This window comes from Vulpes vulpes, unplaced genomic scaffold (assembly GCF_048418805.1).
Source record: "Vulpes vulpes isolate BD-2025 unplaced genomic scaffold, VulVul3 u000000695, whole genome shotgun sequence".
Lineage (NCBI taxonomy): Eukaryota > Metazoa > Chordata > Mammalia > Carnivora > Canidae > Vulpes > Vulpes vulpes.
The window spans coordinates 188,281-213,007 of NW_027325815.1; the positions used below are offsets into that span (position 1 = coordinate 188,281).

General features: G+C 58.3%; 1 protein-coding gene across 1 annotated transcript in view; it reads left to right on the forward strand.

Moving 5' to 3' along the window:
• Positions 1 to 24,727, forward strand: part of ELFN2 (extracellular leucine rich repeat and fibronectin type III domain containing 2) — a 56,553-nt gene that overhangs the window by 10,727 nt on the left and 21,099 nt on the right.

Sequence of the window (24,727 nt, forward strand, 5' to 3'; positions counted from 1 at the left end):
GGGGTTGCCGGCCAGGGGTTAAGTGGGGTCCCTGGGGAGCAAGGCATACTGGGTGGGGCTGAGCTGTGCCTGTCCCTTCCATGCTCATCCTGTCTGTCCCTGGGGCCAGACTGGGGACACTGCTACTGTACAGGGCCCTCCCAAGACCCCGTCTTGCCTCTTCTTCCCTCTCACTTCCGAACCAGGCTCCCCACCTCTGCCTCCTGGAGCCTGGAGCCTCTTGGGGTCTTTGAGTCTACAAGTCCCCCATCTGGATGCTTGTTCTCTCCTTGGCCCCAAGTGACTTTGCCCCCTGCCCTCAGGCTTGCTCTGCCCCGGGATACCCGGCTTTGACACCTGCCTTTGAGACAGGGGAGGTACCTTGCCCACAGTCACACAGCAGGCATGCACTGGGGCTGGGATTGGACCCCTGAGCCCCTGCCTCCCCAGATGTCTAGCTCCCCAGTCCTGACTCCTCCCTGGGAAGCCTGCCCCTCTGTGACCACCCACTGAGAGTTATCTCTGTCTTCCCTGGGTGGGGGGGGGCTAGGTACTTTGCCTAAGCAAACAGTTCACTTAAAAAATTCCAGTAGGAAGCAGCATGGAACAGCAGAGTCCTGGGTTTGAATCCTGACTCCGGTACTTACAGCTGTTACGGTCCTGTGCCTCAGTTTCCCAGGCTGTAAAATGCAGGTGATGCACATGCATCGGGGGCTTGCTGGCACCCGGGATAATGTGTGTGATGGTCCCGGTGTGGCTCCCGGCACGTAGTAGACTCTCCATAGGTGTCAGCCACCACCACCCTCATAATTACTTTGAAAAATGATTTTTTGACTTGCCTGGGGGAGGACAGAGGTGACTTCTCGCTGGTGATCTGCCTTGCTGCTCCCTTCCTGTTGACCCTTGAGCCCCAGAGGAAGTGACCTGATGGTAGGAAGCAAGGCTGGAGAGAAGGGCCTCCTGACAGTCATGCAGCACCTTGGGTGCTGAGCCAGTATAGAACCAGGTGTGCCGGTTGGACACTCCCTGGCTGCTTGCTCCAGGGGCCTGCAGGAGCACCTCACTCGGAGGGCTCCTGGCTTCCTTCGCAGGGTCTGAGCATCCTGAGCCTGCTCGGCCAACCCTGGCCTGGGTGCAATGTGCCTGGCGAGTGGCTGGTGGTGTCCTGGGAGAGTTGGACTCAGGGCCAGCCCTTCCCACTACCAGGGGACAGGCCAGATGATGGAAGGAAAAGAATGCCCAAAGGGGGACTTTGAGGATATTTGATTTGGAGGGTGAGTGACAGCACGACTCTTTTTCTGAGTTCAGACCTGAGTTCAGAGCCTCTGCTGCTCTCCAGGTGGGTGGCCCCAGGGCCGGGTTCTTCTCTTTCAGGGCCTCAGTTTTTGTATTTGTATGTTGGATGCGATGAGACTCCACTTGACTCTGCCCATGTGAGCACAGGGTCTGCCGCCTGGGAGGGGCTTCCTGGAGCAGCAGCTGCTCTTTTGAACCCATGAGCCCTTCCCTACCTTGCCAATGACCTGCAGGAAGCTGGGCGGGGGTGGGGGGGGTGGGGGGGTGAGTGGGGGTAGGTGGGGGGGTGGGGGGGTAGAGGGGGCTGTTGGCCCCAGATGGCAGAAGGGGGCCAGCGAGGCCCAGACCTCTGTTCATCTCAAGAGACTTTCTGACAGCATGGTCTCGGGGTAACCTGGGGGAGAGGGAGTGAGTGTGTGAGTGCTCTGGGACTCGTGAGGCCCCAGGAGGCCGGCAGGACACAGGGTTTGGGATTATGAGACCCTGGTTCCCATCTTCAGGTTACCGTTTATGGGCTGTGGGGTCTGGGGAGCCTCAGCTTCCCCGCCTGCAAAATGGGAGGAATAAAAATGAATTGGGGGTGAGTGGAGCAGACAGGCTTCCCTGGAATCTGCACAGCATCCCATTTTCCAGAGGGGGAAGGCAGGGCGCAAGGAGCTCCCAAGACGCGTTTATAGCAGTTAACACCACCAGCTGCTCTTTCTGGAGCTTGGGGTGGGGGGGGCTGGGCACTTCCCCCAGGCTCCGAGTCTCCCTGAATTCCTCGGCCTTCACACTAGCTGTTCCTTCTGCAAGAGCGGCTGTCCCTCCTGTGCTCACTGCTGCTTGCAGGGCTGGTTGCAGGGCTGGTTACAGGGCTGTCCCCAGTTCCCCAGGGAGACCCTTTTTGACCGCTCTATTTGTGGCTCTGGGTCTCTTCCTTCTCTGTGTTTCCTTTAGCCCCTAGCATAAGCTGATGCCATTTTTATTTTTATTTTTATTTTTGCTTATTTATCGTCTGCCTTGCCACCACTGCCACGTGTCACCTCATGAAGGCAGGAGCTTTTCCTGTCATGTACCCTGCTCTATCCCAAATGCCTCGAAGGGGGCCTGGCCCATAGTAGGTGTTCAATAAATACGTGGTGGGTAACCCTACCGGCCACCCTGGAACGCCAGTCTTGTTGTTCCCATTTATCCCACAAGGAAAGTGAGGCCCGGGAGGCCTGGTAAAGTGGCCGTTGCTACACAGCAGAAAGTGGGTGGCTTCTGAGCCCCAACTGGGCTGACTCTGGGTTCAGTGCTTTTTCTGCTGTGCTTCGCTACCTTGCTGGGGACGTGGGGAGGCTCCGGCCGTAAGGAAGAGCTTTCTGTAGCAGCCTGAATTGTCAGAAGCGATCAGTTCAGCTGCTGCTCACTAGCTGTGTGCCCTTAGGCCCATTACTTAACCACTCTGTGTTCTCAGTTTACTTGTTTGTAAAATGGAGATGATATCCTGGCTTATCTAGATAGGCTTTTGGGAGGCAGTGGGCTTTGAGCTTCGATTTGCAGGCTTGACTCCAAGGCCCTCTCCTCAGGGTAGAAAAACAGCCACTGCTGAATCACCCCAGTGCTGGGAGGCCCCGCTGCTCATTCCTGAGGGATGCACTTCTCACTTCTGAATAGGAGACATTTCAAGCGCTTGGAAAGGGCCGTCTTCTGCCCTGCCAGCCTGTGCTCTCCCCTCTGCTTGTGCCACCCCCTAAAAAGAGAAAAATCAAAGAAAGAAGGAGCCTCGTTTTCCTTTGAGCACTGGCCATGTGGCGGGGGCCTTCCTGTCTGTCCCCCTCCGCAGTCGCATCAGCCCGGGTGGAAAGGGGTTGTTGTGCCCATTTTACAGATGACCTGACTCAGGTTGGGGGAGATTCTCCATAGGGCACAGAGCAGGGATTTGGACCTGGGCTCAGAGGCTCCTGCTGGCATTGTGTCGGGCCAGGGCAGGCATGATGCGGGTGTCTGGGGTGGGCCTGCTCTGATGTTACCCAGGGAGTGGGCTGTTGATCGTAGCCCCACCAGGACGTAGCTGAGAGAGCCCTGGCCCTGATTTTGGAGGCTGGGCCTTAAGAGAGGCTGTGGCCCAGACAGCCTGCTCCTCACAGCCTGGCTCCCCCTCCTCCCCGCCCCCTGGCCCCCTGCTGGCAGCGACATTAGCCCCGGGAATAGATCTGGCCTTGTGTGCAGTCCCAGTGGCTTACTCAAGACCCCATTTGTTTGGGGAGGAGAAAGTGGGGTCTGTGGTGCCCAACAGAGGTGGGATTCATGGCCAGGGCCCGGGGGAGGGGAGGAGGCTGCCTGGTACGGGCCAGGCCTGGAGGACTGCCAGGAGGGAGAGAGAGAGGAGGAGGGGTCCTGCTTGTGCCATGGGTGCCGAGTGTTCTCTGGGTGGGCGGCTGTGTGGGTGGGCGTCCCACCCTCGGTACTTCCTAGTCTGAAGGAAGGAGAGTGTAGTGGCCCTGTCCTCAGGGAGTCCCTCATCATAGTGAGAAGAAAGTCTCTGCCATCAGTATCCTGGTCTGAGGGAGGCGTAGCCCTGACTTCAGGGAGTCCCCTGTCTCCCAGGAGCCCAGGTCTGAGGGCAGAGGCTCAGTCGGCTTCGGGAGTGTGGGAACAAGGAACAGTCCCTCTGCGTGGAGGCTCCCTGAGTTCTGGGAAGACTTCCTGGAAGAAAGTCCCTAAAGATCAGGAAGGGGTTAGATTTTGGGCAGGGGCTCTGGGAGGGCATCTTCTGTGGTTGGGAAGCAAGGCGCTGTGGGTTCCACCCTGACCCTGAGTGGTCCTGTGCACCCGATGAAGCTCTGTTTACTCATCCGTGAAATGGGGACATTGCCTGCGGAGGGTGCTGGGCTCCTGCGGGGGATGGAGAGAGGAGTGTTTACACACAGCAGGCCCAGAGGGCTACTGGGGCTGCATGGTTGGTAAGGCCTGAGGCATTCTAGAAGTTGCTAAAAATCCCAAATGCCTTTCCTTCAGGAAAGGCACAGCTCAGCCAACCTAGCTTCAGTGTTTATAAACACAGGAGGGAGGGCAGACTGTGCTGATCTGTGAGGTAAAGCCAAGGGCCGTAGCTCTCCTTCCTGCCTCTGACTTGCTGTGTGACCCTGGCTAATCCCACACCCTCTCTGGGCCTCAGGCTGAGACCCAGCTCCTCATCTTGAGGATATTAGCTGAGGTCAGGGGAGACACAGACCGTCCCCTCCCCACCCAGGGCTGCACTTTAAGGATGGAGGTGGGAGCTGGCTGGGGATCCCGAGTGTCGAGCATCCTGGGAAGAGACAGGCCGTGGAGAGGTTGGCAGCGGAGAGCAGGTGACTCAAATGATGGCACCTTGGAGTCCTTGAGCTAAGCAGGGACTCGAAGGAGGCCCGTCTTGCCTCTGTCTGACACTCCTGGGTATCGGCTTGGTGTCACTGGGTCAGAGCAGAGAAACTCCCAGGGCTGGAACATGGGGTGACACAGGGGTCAGGCATGTGGGCCCAGGCCTGGATCCAACCCCAGATTCTACTCTGAGTGGCCACACTTCTGTAAAATGGGAATAAAAATAGTACCTTCCTCCTAGGATTGATCCTATAAAGTGCCCTGCTCCTGGCACGTATACAGAGAGTGCTCAATACATGCTCACTTTGTTGTTGGGGCCTGGGGGCAGGAGCAGGTAGGCAGGGCTTCAGTGGCCCTCCCAGCCACCACCTCTCAGGCTGTTGGGGACTGGCTGGCCTATGGAGTCCTGAGGCCTGGGGTGCCGGGTTAGGAAATAGGGTGTCTGCCTGTTGGGTCCCTCCCACTCTCCCCAGTTCCTGCCCTACAAGACGTGGACACTGCTGCTGAGTTTGGAGTAGGTGGTCTGGGCCCATCCCAGCTCATTTGTCCCCTTGCTGGCTGTGCGCATGGTTCTGGGCAGATCAGTCTCCAGACCTCAGACTCTCCATCCTCAAAATGGGATCAAGCGCCTTCATGAGAATTAAGTAAGACGAAGCAGGCGGGCTGCATGCGCTCCTCTCCAGGCTCGCAGGGCGTGTGGTACTTGCTGTCCTTGTCACTGGCCTGCTCCTGCCCTCTCTGATGGGGGCTGGGGTTAGTGGCTGCAGAGAGGGAGGGGGCTTTGGGAATGGGGTTCATGGATTCAGGGGGGAGCTCTAGGGAGGAAGAACGGGGCTGTGCTCAGAGACCTCTGGGCCCACAGGGCCGCTTGCAGGCAGCGAGGGGTGCAGGGAGAGGTGGGAGCCGGGCCTCCACATGGCATCAGGGTCTGCATCCCCCCAGAGAGCCACGGGCCCAGGGTCATTGCACTGTGAGCGGCCGGGATGAGGGCAGAGCCCCGGTCCCACAGCTTTGGGCGTGGGCCCTTTCACCTTCTGTGGCCCCTGGGCCTGCCCGAAGTGGCCGCTTCTGAGCTGGTCACCCCAGGGTCTGAGCAGAGCTTTCTTGGCTCTGTCTCTGTCTCTCCCTCCATCCGTGTCTCCCCGTCTCCTCTCTGTCTCTCATCTCTCCACTCTGCCCATCTCTGTGGCAGCTGTCGTGTCCCTTCCTTGGGTCAGGCAAGGAACGTGGCTGGCTGGCTGTGCGTCTGCATGCACTGGGTGATTTATGTGTGTTTGTTGAGTGTTGGAGTGTGTATGTGTGAAGGAATGTGTGTGCAAACACCTGCTTTCTAACTAAGAACTGACACGTGCTCTCTGTGCATAAAACAGGGCGCCGGGCTGGTGCCCCTGCCCCATCACTGGTAGGGCCCTTCCCCGTGTTTCCAGGCACCTGCAAACACATGTGCGCCATCTGGTCTTACCCATGTGGGATTCGCCTTGCAGCCTCTACCCCTCACTCCCTGCCCCTGACCCTACATGCTGGGCATCTCCCCTCAGGGCCACCGCGGGGGCCTGGTCCCGATCTGCCTTGGCACAGGGTCCCCTTGCACGGCCATTTCCCTGTTGGGGGGTGGAGTGGGCTGAGTTGGTTGCATGTGTTCCACTTTCACCAACGGTGCACGACTTCAGGTATTCGCACCTCTGGCCCGGGGGAGGGGGGCTGCCCTGTGATGTGGGTGAGCTTGTTTGTGGGGATCAGCTTCTGAGGTTGAATGTGGTCTAGGTTCCCCTTGCAACTGAAGGCTTCAGGGAGGACCCCTATTTTGGATGGGATTCATGCCTGTGGGGCTTCTTGGAACCTGGGGAGGACTGGGCCCAGAAAGCCCCCGGCTGTCCCTGGGGCAGAATGCTGGAAGCAGCTGCTGGGGGGCCATACTGCCCCTTGCCGCTCCCTGCCTGCCATGTCCCAGGACCACTGGCCTTGGGCCCTTGGCACCAAGGAGAGCTGCTTTGGCACCTGGCTGCCCAGGGCCCCTGGGTGGCCATGAAAGTGCCTGGGGCTTCTGGAGCTGGGGGTGGGGCAGGGAAGGAGGTGCAGGGCCTGACTCCCAGCCTGTGCTCTGACCTCTGTCTCCATATAGCCTCTACTTACCTCCCGGGGCCTGAGCCAGGGTCAGTCCTGGGACTTCTTCGTTCTTGTGGTAGCTGAAGCTACCTTGGTGCTGTAAGGAGAAAGTACTGGGGAGGGAGTCCTGGACTCAAGAGTTTGAATCTCAGCTGTACCCCTTGCCCTCTGGGGGACCCAACTCTCAGGCCATCCATAGAGTCAAGGGGAATAATTTATTCCTTTAATTTAACAACAGCCAAGTAATGCTTACCATGTGCCAGGCTCTGTCCTAAGAACTTTACAGAAATTAAATCCTCTCAACTATCCAACAAAATGTCTTGACCCCCATTTTACAGATGGAGAAACTGAGGTGCGGAGAGGTTAAGGATCCTGCCCATGGTCACAGAGAGAGTCAGTGGTGAGACTGAGATATGAACCTGGGCTATCTGGCTCTCGGGCTCCCCCTGCCCCCAACTGCCTTGCAGTGTGGAGCCCTTGATAATCTGTAGAGAGCAGTGCTCCGGCAGGGTCTGGGCCAGCTTGGTCCCCTGGTCTGAGTCTTGTGGGTGGTCCAGGAAGGTGCTCCTGGTGCACAGTGGGTGTGGCAGCTTGGGATGAGGCTGGATTTGAGTGCCCAGCTCATCAGTTACCAAGCAAGTCACTTGACCTAGCCGAGCCTCAGTTTCCCCCTTTGTCAAACTGGGTAACAGTGCTTACCTGGGAGGGCCGTTGTGAGAATTCTGTGCAGTGAGGCGTAGGGAGCACCAGGTACATTGCAGGCACTCAGGATGTGGTGGCCAGCTGTGATGACTCCACAACAAGGCAAGAGGGAGACGGTTGAAGGGGTGGCCTGTGCCAGCAGGGGTGAGTGTGCACCCTTGGGAGCCTTGATTGGGAGAGGATGAGCCCCTGGGGGTGCAGGGCAGCCCCTCTCATCACTGGGTGTACCTGTCCATCCAGTGTGTCTGCTGTGCTCCTGGACCCAGGGCTGGGACAGTCAGCTGTGTGTGTGTGTGTGTGTGTGTGTGTATGTGTGTGTGTCAGGAGCATACCACCACCCCTGATGTCACACATGTACACGCACCCATAATGGGGAGACGACCGAGAGTCCTCGCTTGTGAGAGTTGGAGACCATCTCACTCTGCTCTGTCATTGTTGCAGATGGGGAAACAGGCCCAAACAGGGGAAGGGATTTGCACTGGGACCCCCAGTGAGTCACAGTTATCTGAAGTTTCACTGCTGGGCAGGACCTTTTCTGAGAAATGCAGTGACCAGCCCTGCCTTTGGTAGCCCGTCCCGGTCACACTGGCCCATCTCCATGGGGTCGGTGCCTTGCAGGATACTTCTTTCCATCCCACCCTGTGGTGATCGGAACATGGAATTTTGGAAGAGTGGAAGCCATGAGGACAGAAACCTTGTCTGTCTGTCCACAGCTGAGCCCATGTGCCCAGCACGGAGCCTGGCGTGTGCGTAGTAGGTGCTTGGTATCCATTTGTTAACTAAGTGACCCTAGCGATCGGCCCTTCCTGCTCCCTCCCGGTAAAGCCTGGACTTCGGAGGGGCAGGGACTTACCCAGTGTAGAGCCGGGGATTGAGGCCAGACTTGCTGGCTCCCAGTCCCAAGCCCTCTCGTGTGCACTCACAGATGCAAGTAGCACGTGCGCGCGCACACACACACACATGCAAGCCCACAAGCACACGTTCAATGCGCTCACTCTGTGCCATGATCCAAAAGCTTCACTCTGATTATCGCTCAATTTTCTAGCTTAAAAGTATCCATCTGTCCATCTCTCTGCCAAGGCCGTGGGCTGGACACCTAATGGGATGCCTGTTCTGGGGCCTCCCCCAAGTCTGGCTGCTCCCAGGATGGGGCAGGAGTCCCAGAAAGGGACTCTGGGAGGATAGGACCTAAGGGACTCTGCCCCAGTCACATTCCCTGCTGTGCCCCCACCTCCACCCCCACTTCGGGCCACATCCAGCGCGTCCCACACTGAAATCCCTGCCCAAGCGTCCCTAGTTCTCTCCCTCACCATTTCTGGGCCATCTCAGGCTTTGGGGGAGGGGGTGTCATTCCTGAGGACCAGCCTCCCCCGCCTCCCCCAGGAAGCCTGCCCTAATGCCCAGGAGGATGGTAATTAGCATGAGGCAGACTGATTAGCTCAGAAATTAAGTCTTTGTTTCCCTCGCTCCCCCCGCTCCCCCGTTTCCCTAATTGAGCAGATGCAGAGTGGAGGGAAGGGGCTGCCGGGTTGGTCATGGGGCTGGGTGGGGGCTCATGCGGTTGTGTGCTCAGTGCAGGAGGCGGTGGGGGTGATGGGTGGGGGTGGATCAGGGCATGATTGGGGAACGGCTGGATGGTGGGGCTGGTGGAGGAATGCCAGGGTGGGGGTGGCACCTGGGGTGGACCTCCCAGCTGTAGCCCTCTGGGGATATGCTTCCTTGGCTGGGGCAGGGGGAGGAGAGGGCATCACTCCCAGGGCCCCACTGGAGGCTCATGGGCCATCATTCTTTCCTTCGGGTCTTCGTATCTGCTGTCATTTATGGAGCACCTGCTGTGTGCAGTTCCTGGGCTGAACACCTTTTGTGTATCTCCTCCTTTAGTCCTCAGTGGTGCAGGCAAAGGGTCCTTCATTTTTTAGGGCAGGAACTTAAGGCTCAGAGAGGTGAAGTGACTTGTCCGGAGTCACACAGCTCAGAGCAGTTATGGCAGGGTTCAGACCCAGGCAGTCTTGCTTGGCCCTATCCTGGGCTGAGAGGCCCTTTGGGCTGGGGAGGGAGGATCCTGGGGTCAGATGGTGGCCAATTCAGGTCCTGGATGCTAGGGTAAGTGAGGCCTTTGCCCTTCTCATTTATTGCGTGGGGATCATTACATTCGCTTTCTTGGGGAGGAAGCTGTAAGGATGACCACAGTGATGATTTAGTTAGTGCTTGCTGTGTGCTGGGTGGTGACACATGCTAATGGGGTTTCATATTTCACACAACAATCCCATGAGCCATGGGCAGATGCCCTCCTTATCTCCATTTCATATTCCCAGAAGCAGAGGTTGGAGGGGAGGCAGGGGGCCGCTCCTGGTTCTGTAGTTAGAAAGCAAGGACCCAGGGTTCAGCCCCGGACCAGCTGACTCCGGGCACTTCCTCCTTGAGCACCCCTCCTATGGTCTGTAACACCTGTGAGGTGCACGGCTCGGCTTGTGCTGGGTGCTCTACAAGGGTTAGCATCCTGCCCCCTCCCTGAAGGAGCAGGTTCCTTGAGATCCCGAACCTCGGGGAATGCAGGAGGAGGCCCTCCTCGTACAACCTGTGGCATAGGCATCACCTGTAGTCCTATTTTAGAGATGGGGACGTTGAGGCTTGCCGGGGATCTCACAGCTGGTGAGGTTAAGGGGCCCGGATTTGAACCCAGGCGGTCTGGCTCCAAGTGCTGCCATGTGGAAGGCCCCTGCTCGGCATGCCCACTCCAGGCCATGCCTGTCCCTGGGGAGTCAGCTTCCTGGCCTGATCGTCAGCCTCTGCTCTTGCGTGGTGCTCCACTTCCCTGTACAGGGGAGTGGTGGGAGGGAGCACCCAGGCCTCTGTCCTCCGCTATGCCCCACCACTGGCTGGTAGGCATTGGGTATGGCCACCTGCTGATTGGACACATCCTTTGTGGGGGTTCTTCTCACCCCTAAAATTCAACTTGTTCCATCCTGGACTCCTCTCATCCAGCATCCTGACCCATTTGTTCTTTCTCTGAAGCTTTCTGTTCCGGGGTGGGCACTGCCGTTCCTGAACCCTGGGAGTCATCCCTGAACACTATGCTCAGCCTCCTGTCTTCATCCTGAAGGTGACCCTATGTGTCACTGAACCCTGCTCTCGCAGCCTCCTCCCATCTCCTGGTCATTCTGCCACCATCATAGCAGCTCCTCAAAGGCTGCCCCTCCACTCCTGTCCCTGCAGTTCATTCTGTACTCTCCCATTGGTGGGACTCCCTAGCATGTCACTGGCCCCCCATTTTCCTTGGGCCAAGATCCAAAATCCTTACCCTGGCTTCGGAGACCTGCCGAGACTTGGCCCAGGCTCAGTGCTCCTGTCTCGAGGCGCCCTCTCCTCTCACAGGCCGTGGTCCAGTCCTCCTGGCCTCCTTCCAGTTCCTCAGACTGCTACCCTTTGGGTGCTGCATAGGTGATTCCATCACCAGGATCTCCCTCCACAAAGCCTTCCCTGATCTCAGGATAAGGAGGTCCCCAGGTACACAGGGGACGTCCCTCTATTTCTCTGAAGAGCCTTTGAGGGGAGTGGTGTTCCCATTTTGCAGATAGGAAAGCTCAGGCTCAGAAAGCTGGGCTGGCCTCTGACCCCAAGGCTCTCTCACCGCAGAGCCCATGTTCTCGGCGTGTGCATGTGTGTGTGCTCGTGTGCGCTTGTGTGCATGCACCACAGACACTGCTGTCTGTTGTCTGGGCCAGGCAGTGTTTGGGCTGGGACGAGCCGCCCCCTGGGGAGAAGGGAGCGTCTGGGATGGTCTCTGGGGACCAAGCCTGCCTCTTCCTTTGCGGGGTGGGGATGCAGCTTGTGCACGTGGGGCGGGGCGTCAGGCTCTCCAGCCCCGACCAGCAGCCTCACAGCTCCTCCCACTAATCTCCCCTTCCCTTCAAAACAAACACCCGTGAGCCCAAACCACCCATCCAGCCAAGGCACAGATGGAGCTCCAATCGGAATCAATTAGTCAGGTTACCAAGGCAACGGATCCCAGGATCCAGCCTTACCTCTCCATGGTGGGCCCCACACCTGCCAGGCTCCGCCCCTGCCTTTCACGGCTCCGCCCCTCAGCCAGGCCCCGCCCCTGCCTTCCATGGCCCATCCCTCATGCCCCAGGCCCCACCCTCTCCCTCTGCAGCTGGGTGGGGGTGCCTTGGGGATTTTCCCCAAATCGGGAAGTAGTGGGTGGGAATGTTCAAGAGCTGGGTTCGAGTTTGCATTCAGGCACGCTTGGCTTGGTGGGAGCTGGGGCAAGACCTACAAAGCTGGGAGCCAGGCTTTGTTCAGTAGGAAAGGACGATGGCTGGACCTGCCTGAGGAGGGGCTTCGAGGGAGCCGTTTGAGGCTGGCAAGAGAGGGAGAATGACTGTGGCCTGAACTTGAGGTCCCGGAGGTGACGGGTGCTGTTAGGGTCAGGCGGCCTCTATGGTCGGCAGCAGTGATGGGGCTGCCTCCGAGGCTCCAGGCACTGGACTCCTTCCTCCTCCTCCCATCCCCACCTGGTTTGGCTCATCCTCTGCCTCATCTGAGCTCTTGTAACCAGGCTTGGGTTTTCCATCCTTGCTCCTTGGTCTGCACATCAGTCCACCTGCTGTTTCTTGCGGAGTAGCCTTGGGCAAATTACTTAGCTCTTTGTGCTTCTGCTTCCTTGTTTGAAAAACGGGCATAGCAGCATCTGTGTAGTAGATTCTGCACCTACCTAGCCCCCAGTGTGGTGTCCACCTGATTGCTCCTGGTGCCACCGTTGGATGCAGGCTGGGGGCTACCCAGTGAGAGGGTCTCTGGGGAAGGCAAAAGGGATGGAAGCCCCACTGCCCTTTTGGGGAAGTTGAGGCACACACAGAGATGGCCACATTGACCTGGTGTTGAGGACCCCCCGCCCCCACTCTCTTCTCTCAGAACGGCTCACTGTGTTGAAGTTGGCCATATTGCAGATGGGGAAGTCAAGGCCTGGAGGGGGTAGCTGGTGCCGCAGGCTGGCCTCTGACGTTGGTCTGGGCCCTGTTTTCTGGATCGTGCTGGCTGGTGTTGGCTGGACAGTAGCACAAGACAGGTCTTAGAAGGCTAGCCTCTCTTTGTGGAACCATAGGGAATCCATTCCTCCTCCTGCTCGGGCCTCAGTTTCCATTTCTGAGAGATGGGGGATCACGGGGATGTAGCTGGTATAACCCTGATGGAAGCAGGTTGGGGCCACAGCTTCTTTTTTTATATATACTTAAAATTCTTTTTTTAATAATAAATTTATTTTTATTGGTGTTCAATTTGCCAACATACAGAATGACACCCAGTGCTCATCCCGTCAAATGCCCCCCTCAGTGCCCGTCACCCATTCACCCCCACCCCCCGCCCTCCTCCCCTTCCATCACCTCTAGTTCGTTTCCCAGAGTTAGGAGTCTTCATGTTCTGTCTCAGCTTCTTATGCTTTGTGACGTCAGAAGAGGAGCTAGTGTGGACGAACGAGTTGCAGTTTCTGGCCTAAGCCATCCCTGGAGGTCCATCCAAGGGGGAGGATTTTGAGGGGCCATGAGGGGAACAGGCCAGCTCTAGCCCTGTCCCGCATCCTTGGAGGGCCCTTTGATGCTGGGCTCTGTGGGGGTGTGGCACATAGGAGTGGCACGTGGCTTGGCCCACCATCGCCAGGTTGGGATGAGGCTCAGGGCAGGCCTTGGCTCCTACTCCGCCACCCACCTGGTCCCGAATGCACTGAGCTCACGGGGGCCAAGCCTGTCTCTCCTGCCACCCGGCTAAGGGGCCATTTGCTCCTCCGTGTACCCTGGAGGCGTCTCGCAAGCTGGCACAGTGGGGCTGGGCCTGGACTGGTGGCTGCTCCACAGCGCCTCCTCCCCCAGGGACCGTGGGCATATCGTTGGCCCTCCGTGAGCCTGTTTCCTCGTCTGCCACCTGGGCTTCATGTTGTGTTCAATGAGATCACCAGTTGGAGAAACTTCTGGCGGCATAAACCAGGGGTGGAAAACTCAAGTGCCCACGGGGGCCAGGTCACTTAAAGGTTGGAATCCGGTCCATGGGACAATAGGGTGTGGTGGGGCCTGTGGTGCCCGCCAGCACTCAGAGCCCGATGGTATCAAACTCCAGTTTTTATCAACAGTGAGCAAGCCAACCAGAGTGATCCGCGGGCAGCGTTTGGAGCTGCCAGCCTGCCCCAGAAGGCAAACTCTACAAATGGATTAACTGGGGGGTATTTAACTCTCCTTTACATAATAACAAGGGCTAACATTTATTGAGGGCTCGTTCTGTGCCAGGAGCGAAGTAAGCACTTTAGTGGGATTATCTTGTGTGATCCTAACACCAACCTGGAGGCAGGTGGCGTGGGGTACTTTGTGGCTATTATACCAGAGAGGTTCGGCCAGAGCCCAAGGTCACACAGCCATGGGGGGGGGGGGGATAGGAGGGTCCCCCCCTCCCGCATCCGGGGGCCTTCTGATTCCTCTGTGGAGGTGTCTCCTCTGAGCCCAGAGGGTGGAGGGAGGAAGGGCAGACCTGCTTGGCCAAGGGGGAACCCCCAGATCTGGGGTAGCTTGTGCTTCTCTCTGGGTTGTGGGGGGAGGGTTGGAGAAACAAAATTAAGCAGAGGGAGAGTGTTGTGGAGCTGAGGAAGGATAACTGATTTTTTATGAGCTTGTTAACATTTGTGAAGTTAAGTAAGCAGAAATTTATGCGCTTCATTTGCATGCATTAAAGGGAGGGCTGCCCGGCCCAGGGCCCAGCATAGTTACCAGGAAACCTCACGCTTCCCGGGGCATGGGGCCCACGGCCCCCAAGGCTGGCGTCCAGCAGTTGCCCAGGTCCGGAGGGTCTGTTTTGGCGGGTGTGCGGGGATTTCTTCAGATCCAGCTGTGGCCATTTCCTGACGGCCACTGTGTGTGTGGACTAGCTCCTGCGGCCCGGACTCTCCTTGCTGTGTCTGAGACCAGGTGACCTGGCTGCTCACAGAGCAGCCCTTAGTTCAGAGGCTGAATATTCTAGAGCCTGTTCCCTCCCCACCCTGTCCCTGGTTGGGGGAGGCCTCGGAAGGTGCTGGAGGCCCAAAGACCACCAGTTTTGCTGCGTAAGAGCTGTGAGGCCTGAGGCAGGTTGCTCCAGGTCTTGATGTTCTCATCCTTAACATGGGGATGGTGGTGGTGCCGACCTTATGGGCTTACGTCCTGCTCACGACACAGCTCGCCCGGGACGATGTTGACTTGAGGGGTGGCATGACCTCTTTGCACGTTGACCTGGCTCTTTGGGGGACCCTTTGTTTCCAATAGCCCTGAGAGCTACATGGCCCTTCCTCTGGGAGGCCTGACTGGACACCCCTGACCTGGCCTTGGCAGCCCCCGGGGCTCCCCGACGTCCCCTGCCCGTCCTGCAATTACTGGTGTCCTGTAATTATAATTCCCTTCCAGTTGTGAGCTTCCTTAGGGCAGAGCCAGGACCATCCTGATCCCTGGGGTGCCTCGTGCCTGCCCCAGGGCATGAGAAGTGGTATTAAATGAATGAGTGGATGAAATCTATCATCTCAGCCTTTGTTTTAGACCCGTTTGGAATTAGAAGTCCCTTCCAGGTGTGTAGTGATGTATGGGTTTTTTTTTTTTTTTAAGATTTATTTATTTATTAATTTGAGAGCGAGGGAGGTGGGGGAGAAGCAGAGGGAGAGAGAAGGAATCTCCAGCTGACCCCCCACCGAGCGTGGAGCCTGACATGGGGTCGGATCTCACCACCCTGAGATCATGACTTGAGCCCAACTCAAGAGTCAGATGCTCAACCATCTGATTGATAGCTTTAAAGACACTTTTGAGCTAATGCCCTCATTTGATCTCTACCTTTTCGCTCCCCTGCAAAGAAGGCAGGGTGGGGGGGCACCTGGCTGGTTCAGTGGTTGAGCGTCTGCCTTCAGCTCAGGGTGTGATCCCGGGGTCCTGGGATTGAGTCCTGCATTGGTCTCCCCACAGGGAGCCTGTTTCTCCCTCCGCCTGTGTCTCTGCCTCTCTCTCTGGGTCTCTCATGAATAAATAAATAAAAAATATTAAGAAGGCAGGGCAGGCTACAGATGGGGAAGCAAAGGCCCAGGTGGATGTGGAGGGATTTGAATCCAGCCCTCATTTGTTTGCTCAGGGCAGCTCCTGAACTCCTGCTTTGGGCTGGGTAGGGAGGTCCTGGGGGGCATCAGGTAGGATGCTGCCTTCCAGGGATTCAGAGGCTGTCCTCCATAGGCAGGCACAGCGTGGGTGGGAGGAAGCTGAGGAGGCCGTGGGGCGCAGCTGCATCTCTGTAGGCCCCGGTCCTTCATCTCGTCTAGTGAGTGACAGCTCAGAGGCTTACAGCTTCTTCCAGCTCTGATGGGTGAGATTCTCGGCAGTTCAGGGGGTTTGTCTCCAGGCACCTGCCAGGAGGCCCATCTTGCAGCCCTGTCCACACAGCCCTGGCCTATCCAGAAGGCCGACGGGCCCTGTAGACACAGGTGACTGGGCCTCTGGAGGGAGTGGCCGTCCCTGCTGCTGTCCCTGGGCCTGTGACAGTGGGGGGTGGTCATCTGCACACTGTAGAGGTCTGTCTCTGGATAGAATTTGCAGTCAGCCTGGAGCTAGGAGGCAGGGGTGCGGGGAAGGGGATCTGAGGGGCTTGAGGATTCGTGGGATGGGGGGTAGATGTGTGAGTGGTGGTCAGCTTCTCTGAATGGGGTTGTCTCATTTGGGGTGGCCCCCTGGGGGGAGGTTGAGGCTGAAGAGTAAGGGGTGCCTTCCTTTCTGATCTTCTCCCCGCCCTGCTCGCTGTCCCCTCTCCCAGGGACCTGCTGGGTGGGCTGGGGTCATGGAAGGCTTGGCCTTAGGAGGCAGAGGGGCACCTGGCTTTGGGCAGGTGATCGCCCTCTCTGTGCCTCGATTTCCTCATCGATGCCTTGGGGGTGGTGCCAGTTCACATCCTCCTCCTGGGGATTTAGTGAGGGTTCAGTCACCTAAGGGCACCTTGGGGGGTGGAGCTGGCCCGGGTGGGGGTGGTGATGAGCAGAGAGGTGAGGAAACCATGTCGGGAAGGCTGTGCGTTTTATTGTGACCTAATGGGAGTCAGCAGGCAGGTGAGGGTGGCGGCAGGGAGGAAGGTGCGGGCAGCTCCTGCAGTGGCTCAGGTGTGCCACTGGAGGCTGGTGGAGGTGCGGGCAGGGGGCAGATGTGCACTGGTGCTTGTTGGCTCGTGAACTTGTCCCCTCTGTCCCCTGGAGCTCGGGGAAGGTACAGGAGGGAAGTGCATTTATTCAGACAGTTCTCCAGTATCTGGTATGAGCCAGGCCTTGTGCAAGGTGTTGAGGGTCTGGGGGCTCAATGAGGACTGTACCTGGCACCAGGGACCGCACTGCCAAGGGGGAAGGCAGACTAACGTGAGTGCAGCCCCGGCGGGCTGGAGGGCTTCCTGTAGGAGGTGGCTTTGAACCCTACATGAGGTGGGGGCGGGGCAGAAGGGAATCTCCAGGGGAAAGGCCAAGAGGTCTCAAAAGACCTCCTGAGTTCAGAGGAGGTGAGAAGCCCATATATGAGGATATGAGGGTCTGGGATGGATTTGGGAAGGAGGATCTGGGAGTCTGGGGAGGAGGTAGGGCTCAGGAGCTCCATCCAGGCCAGGAGGAGTCTGGGATGTGCAGTCTTCCAGCAGCGGGGGGCATGGTGGGCACTTGGACTTCTCAGTGTTGCTGTTCTGGGGTCAGGTGAGAGGCAGGTGGTGGGATCAAGGCTGGAGGAGGGGTCAGGGGAGGAGCCGAGGTGGCCCAGTGCATGTGTGCCCACGTGTGCATGCAGCGGGGAGCGGTTTGTTCTGACGGTGTCTCGGTTACTGGATGGTGCTGCAGGGCAGATTTGCAGAGACAAGTCCAAGCCAGATCAGGAGAGGTCTTGAATGCCGGGATAAGGACCACGGAGGCAATCAGAGGCTTCTGAGCAGGGCAGTGAGCCATGAGCCTGCTGTGCTTCAGGCAGCTTCCTCTGGCAGCTGGGCAGAGGATGGGTGGGGGCGGGGCAGTCTGGGCAGACCCCTTAGGAGACTGTACCCGTCTGGGGGGGCTTCCATGTGACGTGGCAGAGGCACAGGAGAGGAGAGAGGGCAGCAGAGCTCAGGGAAGGCTCAGTGGAAGAGGTGGCATTTGATCAGGGCTGTAGAGGGGGAGAGAGGTCTGCTCCCAGGGGGTGGAAGAGAACGACACAGCAGGTGGCTGGCACGGCGGTGGGGGGTGGGGGGTGCGCGATGGGAGAGGCCCGTCCCTTCAGGATGCCTCTGAAGGATGAAAGGGAAGGTCTGAGCTGGGAAGGAATATCATCATTACTGAGGACCACCGCCCACCCCCAACCCCGTGCAAGGCTCTCTGTCCCCAGAGCTGGGTGGGTACCCAGCTCCACTCCCAGCTGCTTGGCTTGGGGCGGGTCTGTGGAACCCAGCACCTCCATTTTGTTGTCTGTAAAATGGGGGGACTGTTAGGACCTGCCCCCTGCAGAGTCTCTGAGGATTAGGTGAGCTAATCCACCTTCAGCAGGCCTTGGAGATGCTCCATGGTTAAGTCGTTAATGGGCTGTGGTCCTTCGATCTCATTGAGCACAGCAGGGCAGCCTCGCAACCTGGGGACAGATGAGGGACGGCTGTGAGGGGTACAGAGCAAGGGTACCCCAGCCTTGGTGCACTTGCCTCCATGCCTCCTGGCAGTGGGCTGGCCTGTCAAATGCCCAGCCCAGCATGCTCGGTGCTCCTGGAGTCTGGCGGGGGTGGGGGTGGGGCAGGAGTCAGCCTCTGGTCCCAAGGTAGGCTGGCCCCCACCAGGCGGGAGGCCTCAGGTTGGCTGCATGCTCTCAGAGCCTCAGCTTTCTCATCTGTTAATGGGGGCCGCACGTGCCCCATAAGGCTAGTTTTGTGTGGGTTCCTTCCCCTGTTTCTCTGCACCTACTGACCACGCTGCCTTGAGTGGGCTGGGGCCAGGGTGGACTCGGGAGCCACTGTGTCGGTAGAGGCCCTAATGGTCATAACAGCAGTGGTAAGGAGCTGGGAGGCCCTCTTGTCACCAGTAGTAATAAAGAGCACACCTCAGCCTGTGGGGAGGTGGGGGGTGGAGGTGGGGATAGAGACCAGCTGGGAATGACGCACCTCTGGGGGCGCTGGGCGGTTCTTTTTCTTTTTCTTTCTTTCTTTTTTTTTTTTTTGCTTTTTCAGTCCCCGTGCCCCAGGTACCTCCTCTGGGCCAGGCCCCCATCTAGTGGGGGTGGGGGGACACAGAGGGGACATGGTGCTGCCTTGGCCCTCCGGAAGGAAGACGGTGACTATTTAGGGGGACACCATTTGGAGCTGGTGAGCATGGGGTTGCTGTGGAATGGTGAAGGCAGACCTAGGGTTCAGGGCAGGCTTCCTGGAGGAGGTGATACCTGAGCTGAAGACAGTAGGGGTTCAGGTATTGGCAGTGAGTGTAGGGAGAGGGAGGTGCCAGTGCCAATGTGGGGTGGAGTGGCGGGTAATGTGAGGAGGGCCATGTGGCTGGAGCAGGAGCTGGGGAAGGTACAGCCCACCTCACAGAAGCTTCTCATGCCAGCAGGGAGCTCGGCCTCTAACCCTGGGCCTTCAGGCCCAGGTGGTGGTGGTGACCTTGACCAGGAGGAGACGTGTGGGCAGGCGTGGGCTTGTTCTAGAAGGTGACCTGGCCTGGCAAGTCTGGGGCATCTGAGGGCAGGTGGGATGGGAGAGCAGCTGTGGGGAGGTCGGGGACGGAGCCTGGAGGAGCCGTTGTGTTTCAGGGGCTGGGGCTGGAGGGGACCCCCTGGAAGGAGGGGCTGCAGTCTCCTCAGGTGTTGCACACCCAGGGCTCAGACGTGCTCAGGGAGCTGCCAGCTCTGATGGTTCTGTGAAGCCCTCCAGAGGGTCAGGAAGTAGAAGGAGCAAGGTCCTCTGGGGGTCTCCACACACAGTAGCTTTGGTCCTGGACACGAGTGCACTGATGGGGTTCGCTTGGCCAGAGCTACTGAGCGCCTCCTGTGTGCCAGCTCCCGTGTTGGGGCTGCAACAGGGCATGGGCTCGGCCTGGTCCCACCCAACCCTCTGGGCTCACGCGGGGTGTGTGGCCAGGAGGCCTCCACAAGGCCAGGGCTGCTACCTCACTTGACAGCCCCAGTCTGTGAAAATGCAGATTTTTTTATATGAGAACTTAGAAGCTGGTTATTTATTTTACAAAATAATTTGTAGGAGGCTTTCCTTCAACAGCAATCCTCTCTAGTGCGTGTGGGGGGGTTTCCATTTGCCCAAGTCCCCTGCCGGTCTGTGAATTCCTTGCTCATCTTTGTTCCCTCCACCATGGGCCAGGAATCCCAGGCCAGGCAAACAGTAGGTGTTCATTAGATGTGGGACTTCTCGTTGGCAGAAGTGTGGCCCCCCGTGCGGATCCCCAGCCCCCTCGGGGAGCAGCAGGTCCTCCGAGGCGCCAAGCCCTCCCAGTTAATAATCATCTTTGGCATCTGGGGCTCAGCCAACCGCACCCTTGGCCTCCTGGCTGCCTGTTGGATTTGCTGTGTGCTTGGTGACAACAGGCCGGCCTCATACCTGCTTGTCCCCGAGCCCTGAATGAACTCCCTGCTCCATCCCCCCCGGGTCTCCCACCCCACGGGGATCCCTGCAGGCCAGAGACCAGTTGGCCAGCCCGTGGACAATGTGCCACCGCTTGATGTGTCTCATCTACCCCCTTATAGATGACGAAGTTGGGGCCTGAAAGGGAGGCCCTGGCTCACATCCTTGCTGCCAGGGAGCTGGGAGGGAGATGGAGCCTGCAAAGTGGATGCCTCTTGCTCCAAGCACCCCTGGCAGTTGAGGGCCTGGGAGGATTTGAACAGAGCTAAAGGGGCAGGATGGCCTCATGGCCACAACCACGTTTGTCTCCAGCCCTTCTACTTCTAAGCTGTGCGCCCTTCCTTGAACAAGTGGCTTCACTGCTCTGGGCCTCAGTTTTCTCATCTCTCAAATGGATATAATTAATGATGCCCACCTCACAGGGCTGGGGAGAGGGTCGATTGAGTTAATTCCTGTAAAAGGCTGATCAGGGTCTGGCATGTAGTTAGTGCTCAGACACAGGCAGCAGGGCTTGAGTGCTGTTTACCAGCAGTGACCTGGGAGGCCACTTTGTCTTTCTGGGCCTCAGTTTCCTCCTTTGAGAATGAGGTCTGACAAGCTTTATCCTCTCATCCCACTAGGTGGGGGGTTGTGTGTGCACACAGATCAGGGGCGGTGAAGCCTCCTTTGTGTCAACCAGGCTCGCTATTGGTGTTGGCCACAGCCCGGTGGGTTTGCTGTCTGGACCTGACGGAGGCCTGTTTGTTCAGGCCACAGGGTTACTGTACCGACTGGCAGGGCTGGAGCCATGGTGGAGAACACACTGTGCTTGGTGCTGGGTGGCCCCAGTGGGGAGGGTGGACACCTGTTACAGACAAGAATTGGGAAAGTCACTATGAGAGAGGGGAGAGCTGCCTGGGGCAAAAGCCGGAGGGAAGGTCTGGAGTGGGCAGCCCAGTCCAGCCTCATGGCTGCCTTGACCTTCAGGAGGACTTACGGCTTCAGTCTGGGAGCCATGGAAGCTTCTGGAAGTGTTTGAAGAGAGGGTCTTTCAGTGGGCCCATGGTATATGGCGTTTTGAAAGGTCTCTGGTGGCTGAGCAGAGGGAAGGGGAGGGACACAGGGGACACTTGAGATGCTGGGAGGCAGCTGTTGCTGTCTGGGTAAGAGCCTCGGTGGCTTGGATATACAGGTGTGTGGGCTGGACAGGTGTCGGGATGGATTAGAGGTGAGGGATGGACCAGGCAGAGGCAGAGTCAAGTGTGATTGGGATGGTGAGACTGAGCGCAGAGAAGTTTGGTAACAGGCCCACAGTCACACAGCCAGCGGGGGAGGGAGCGATACCTCGGGCCCAGGGCTCATAGAGGGGCCCACAGGGTGGAGGTGGAAGGCAGGACAGAGGGGCCCACAGGGTGGAGGCGGAAGGCAGGACAGAGCCCGCAGGGGCAGTGCTGGTGGCCTCCTCAGTGCTTCATTCTCGGGCTCTGCCCAGCGCCAGGCGTGATGGAGACGGGTCAGGGCATCTGCTAGGGATGGGGGGTCTGGGCTGTGTTGCCCGCAGCTCCAATAGGCAGGGCTTGCACGCAGAGGAAGCAGTCAGGGAAGGATGCAGCCGGCACAACTGGCGGCCGAGCACCCCGCCCTCAGGTGGCGAGTGTGATGGTGAGGAGCTCAGGACTCTAAGTGAGAGAGACCCAGGTTTGCAGCTGGCCTCGGGTTCCCATCTGTAAAGTGGAGGTTGTTCTAAGATGAGTGGGACAGTGCAGGACTTAGCACACAGCCTGGGGTGTGGCCTTTCTGATCAGGGACAGGTCATGGCCTCCCGAGCCAGCTCAGCGCAGGGACAGACCGTCTCCTTGAGATGATGGGCAGTGCCCAGACCCAAGGCCCAGGCTCAGATGGGAGGAGGCTGCCGGGGGTGGGGGGAGGGCCAGGAAAGAACGATGGGCTCCAGTTTGTGGAGAATAGAGTTATGGGAGTTATGTGAGCCCCAGAGATACATGTAACTGCAGGGAAGTGACGGAGGGGTCTGCGGAAGGATGAGACGGGACCAACTTTGATGAGCCTGGGCAGTGCTTAGAGACCATCCTTTGTCTGGTTTTACCAAGGTAAACATGCAGGAGGCCCAGAGAGGGTGAGGGCCTGGCTCAAGGTCACACAGCAGCTGGCACTGGGAGCAGACCTGCTGGCTTGGGGGCCTGGGCACTGCCCTCCTCTGTGAAGGAGGGTTGTGATCATTTATCAGGGGAGTTTAATAATGAATGAAGTTGAAGTGTCTTTAATGCAGGCAGCAGGCCCGAAGTAATAAGGGGCCCTGTATTAATTCGGAAGTTAATGAATATGCAGGTGTGTCTGAATGATTAATGGGGCTCCCAAGGCTTTGGAGAGGGGTGTGTGAGCTGCTGATGGAAATATGAATATTGCATACAGCTGGGAAGTCGGATAAACTGGGGAGTAGGTGGGCATTCATGCACTGGGGAGGACTCTAGCGGCCACAGAGGTTGAATTTATAGACGCTCAGGGACAGATGGACCGTGTCATGGCCAAGTGTGCTCATGTTTTACTGTGTGATCTTGAGCAAGTCACTTAACCTCTCTGAGCCTCAATTTCCTCATCTGCAAAAGACATACCTGGTACCTGGGCCCTTAGCATAGGGGCAGACACTGTGCAAACATCTGATAAAAACTGGTATAGCCTTGTTAGAAAGGAGGGCAGAGACGGCAGAGAAAAGCCAAGGAAGGTATCACAGTAACCGTTAAATTCCCTTAAATATGGACAACACTTTACAGTTTGTAAGGGGGGCGGTGTGTCTCTCATTGGTCTACCCCTTGGCTCTTTGCAGCAGTGGCATGGGGCAGAGGAGATGGTTCTCGGGGAAGCTGAGGTTCAGAGAGGGCTGGTCACTGCCCAGGTCACCAGCTAGCAGGCACAGTCGGGCCTGGGCTCAGGTCCCCACTGCCTGACCATGAATCCCAGAGCAGGTGGAGATAGAACCACCAGTCAGGGGGAGGGTCCCACGGTGGCACTGACCGGAAGGACCTTCAGAGTATTTGTCGGGCCTGGGGTCGGGAGTCCCTGCATCACCTCTTGGAGCCTTAGCTTCTTTGCCTGGCGTGTGAGCGTCTGTTTGCCACTTGGGGCTGTTTTGGGGTTTTGATGAGAAAATGGGACACAGACCCCTTGCGTGTGCCTGGCCTTTGGGGAGTCCCCGGCTCTGCAAACGTCATCTCTTACTGTTTGGAACGGCTGTCCTGGGAGTCTGTCTGCAGCAGCCCTGTCTCATACTGGGGGCCGTGGGGGCTGGGCCACTTTGTAGCTTTGGGTCCTCGGGCGCAACCCTGAACCTCTCTCTGCCTTTGTCTCTTCATCCTTCCAATGGGCATAGCAGCGAGGCTGCTGTAGATTAAGTGTGTGGGCCCCACACGCAGTTGGACTGGGCGCAGTGAGCTCCCTTCCCCCCTTGCACCTCCCCCAGGCCCATATCACGGCCCCTGTGCATGGGTACCCTTTTTATGCTCCCATGGCACCTTATTCATCCTTTGAGCCTGTGACCATTTATGGAACGCCTCCTGGGCGCCCTGCTGGACCTTGGGTTTGCAGGGTGAGTGAGACCGCCCTCCCTGTCCCTGTCCTTGACAAGGTCATGGTCCAGGCAGAAGGCAGGTGTGAAACCCGTGTCCCGTGATGCAAGCTGGGATGGGGCATGGGAACTAGAGGATGGCCCTTACGCAGGCGTGGCTGGGGGTGGGGAAGACGAGCTCATTTATCTTGCGGGCTTCCCTGCTAGGCCCCCCACCCAGGGCTGTGTCTTGGCTGTGGGTGCTCAGCTCCCAGTGGGAGGCACTTACAGAGTGGCTGGCCAAGTGAACGAGGGAGTGAGTGGATGGGTGGTCGCTACCTAGGCCCCTGCCTGGCTGCTCCCGGGCTCTAGGCCAGGCCATCCCGGGTGCGCCCAGGGGGAGGCTGTCTTGTGTCCTTCTCTTTTCCTTCCCATGTCTCTGGGCCCTGAAAGGCACACCCCCTGCTGGCCTGGGCCAGAGAACTGTAAGCTGTTGGGTAAAGAACCCAAGCTGTCAGGGTCGTGGCGTGGCGTAGCCTGTGTTGACGAGATGAGGAGACTGAGGCCCGAGAGGGGAGGGGGGCTATGGGGCAGGGCTGGGGTCAGAGCCCCCGCTGGGCCACTCCTGGTGTAGCCGGGCTGTGCCCCGCCTGGCCGGGTATTTATAGTCTCGGCTGATCTATATTAACACCGGGGCCTGCAAAAGAGGCCTTTGCAGCCTCTGGATCTAAGGACAGCTTTGAACCCCCTGGGGGCTGTGGAATTAGAGCTTGCCCCCACAGGAAGGGGAGAACGTGGCCTCTCATCTGTCCCTTCGCGGCCCTGGGGCTCACGCTGGGCTTTTCACATGGAGAATCTTTGCCGGCCTGGGCCTGGGCTCGGGCCACCCTTTGGTGGGTTCCAGGTCTTTGTCTGGGGGATGTTATGCCCCGCTGCCCTCCCGCTCTACAGGGGGACCGTGTACACGGGCTGCGTGGCCTCGGGCAAGCCTCAGTCTCCCCATCTGTAGGATTGGGCCTAATTCTCTCCCAGCTTCACATGTCAGGCGCTGAGCACTCAGAGGCTTGTGAGCTGGGAGTCAGTGTTTACGCTCCTCACGTCTCTTCTGGTCCCTGTCCTATGCAGTGCTCAGAGCCTGTAGGGACTGGAGTGTCCTCTCCATGGGCTAGCTGAGGC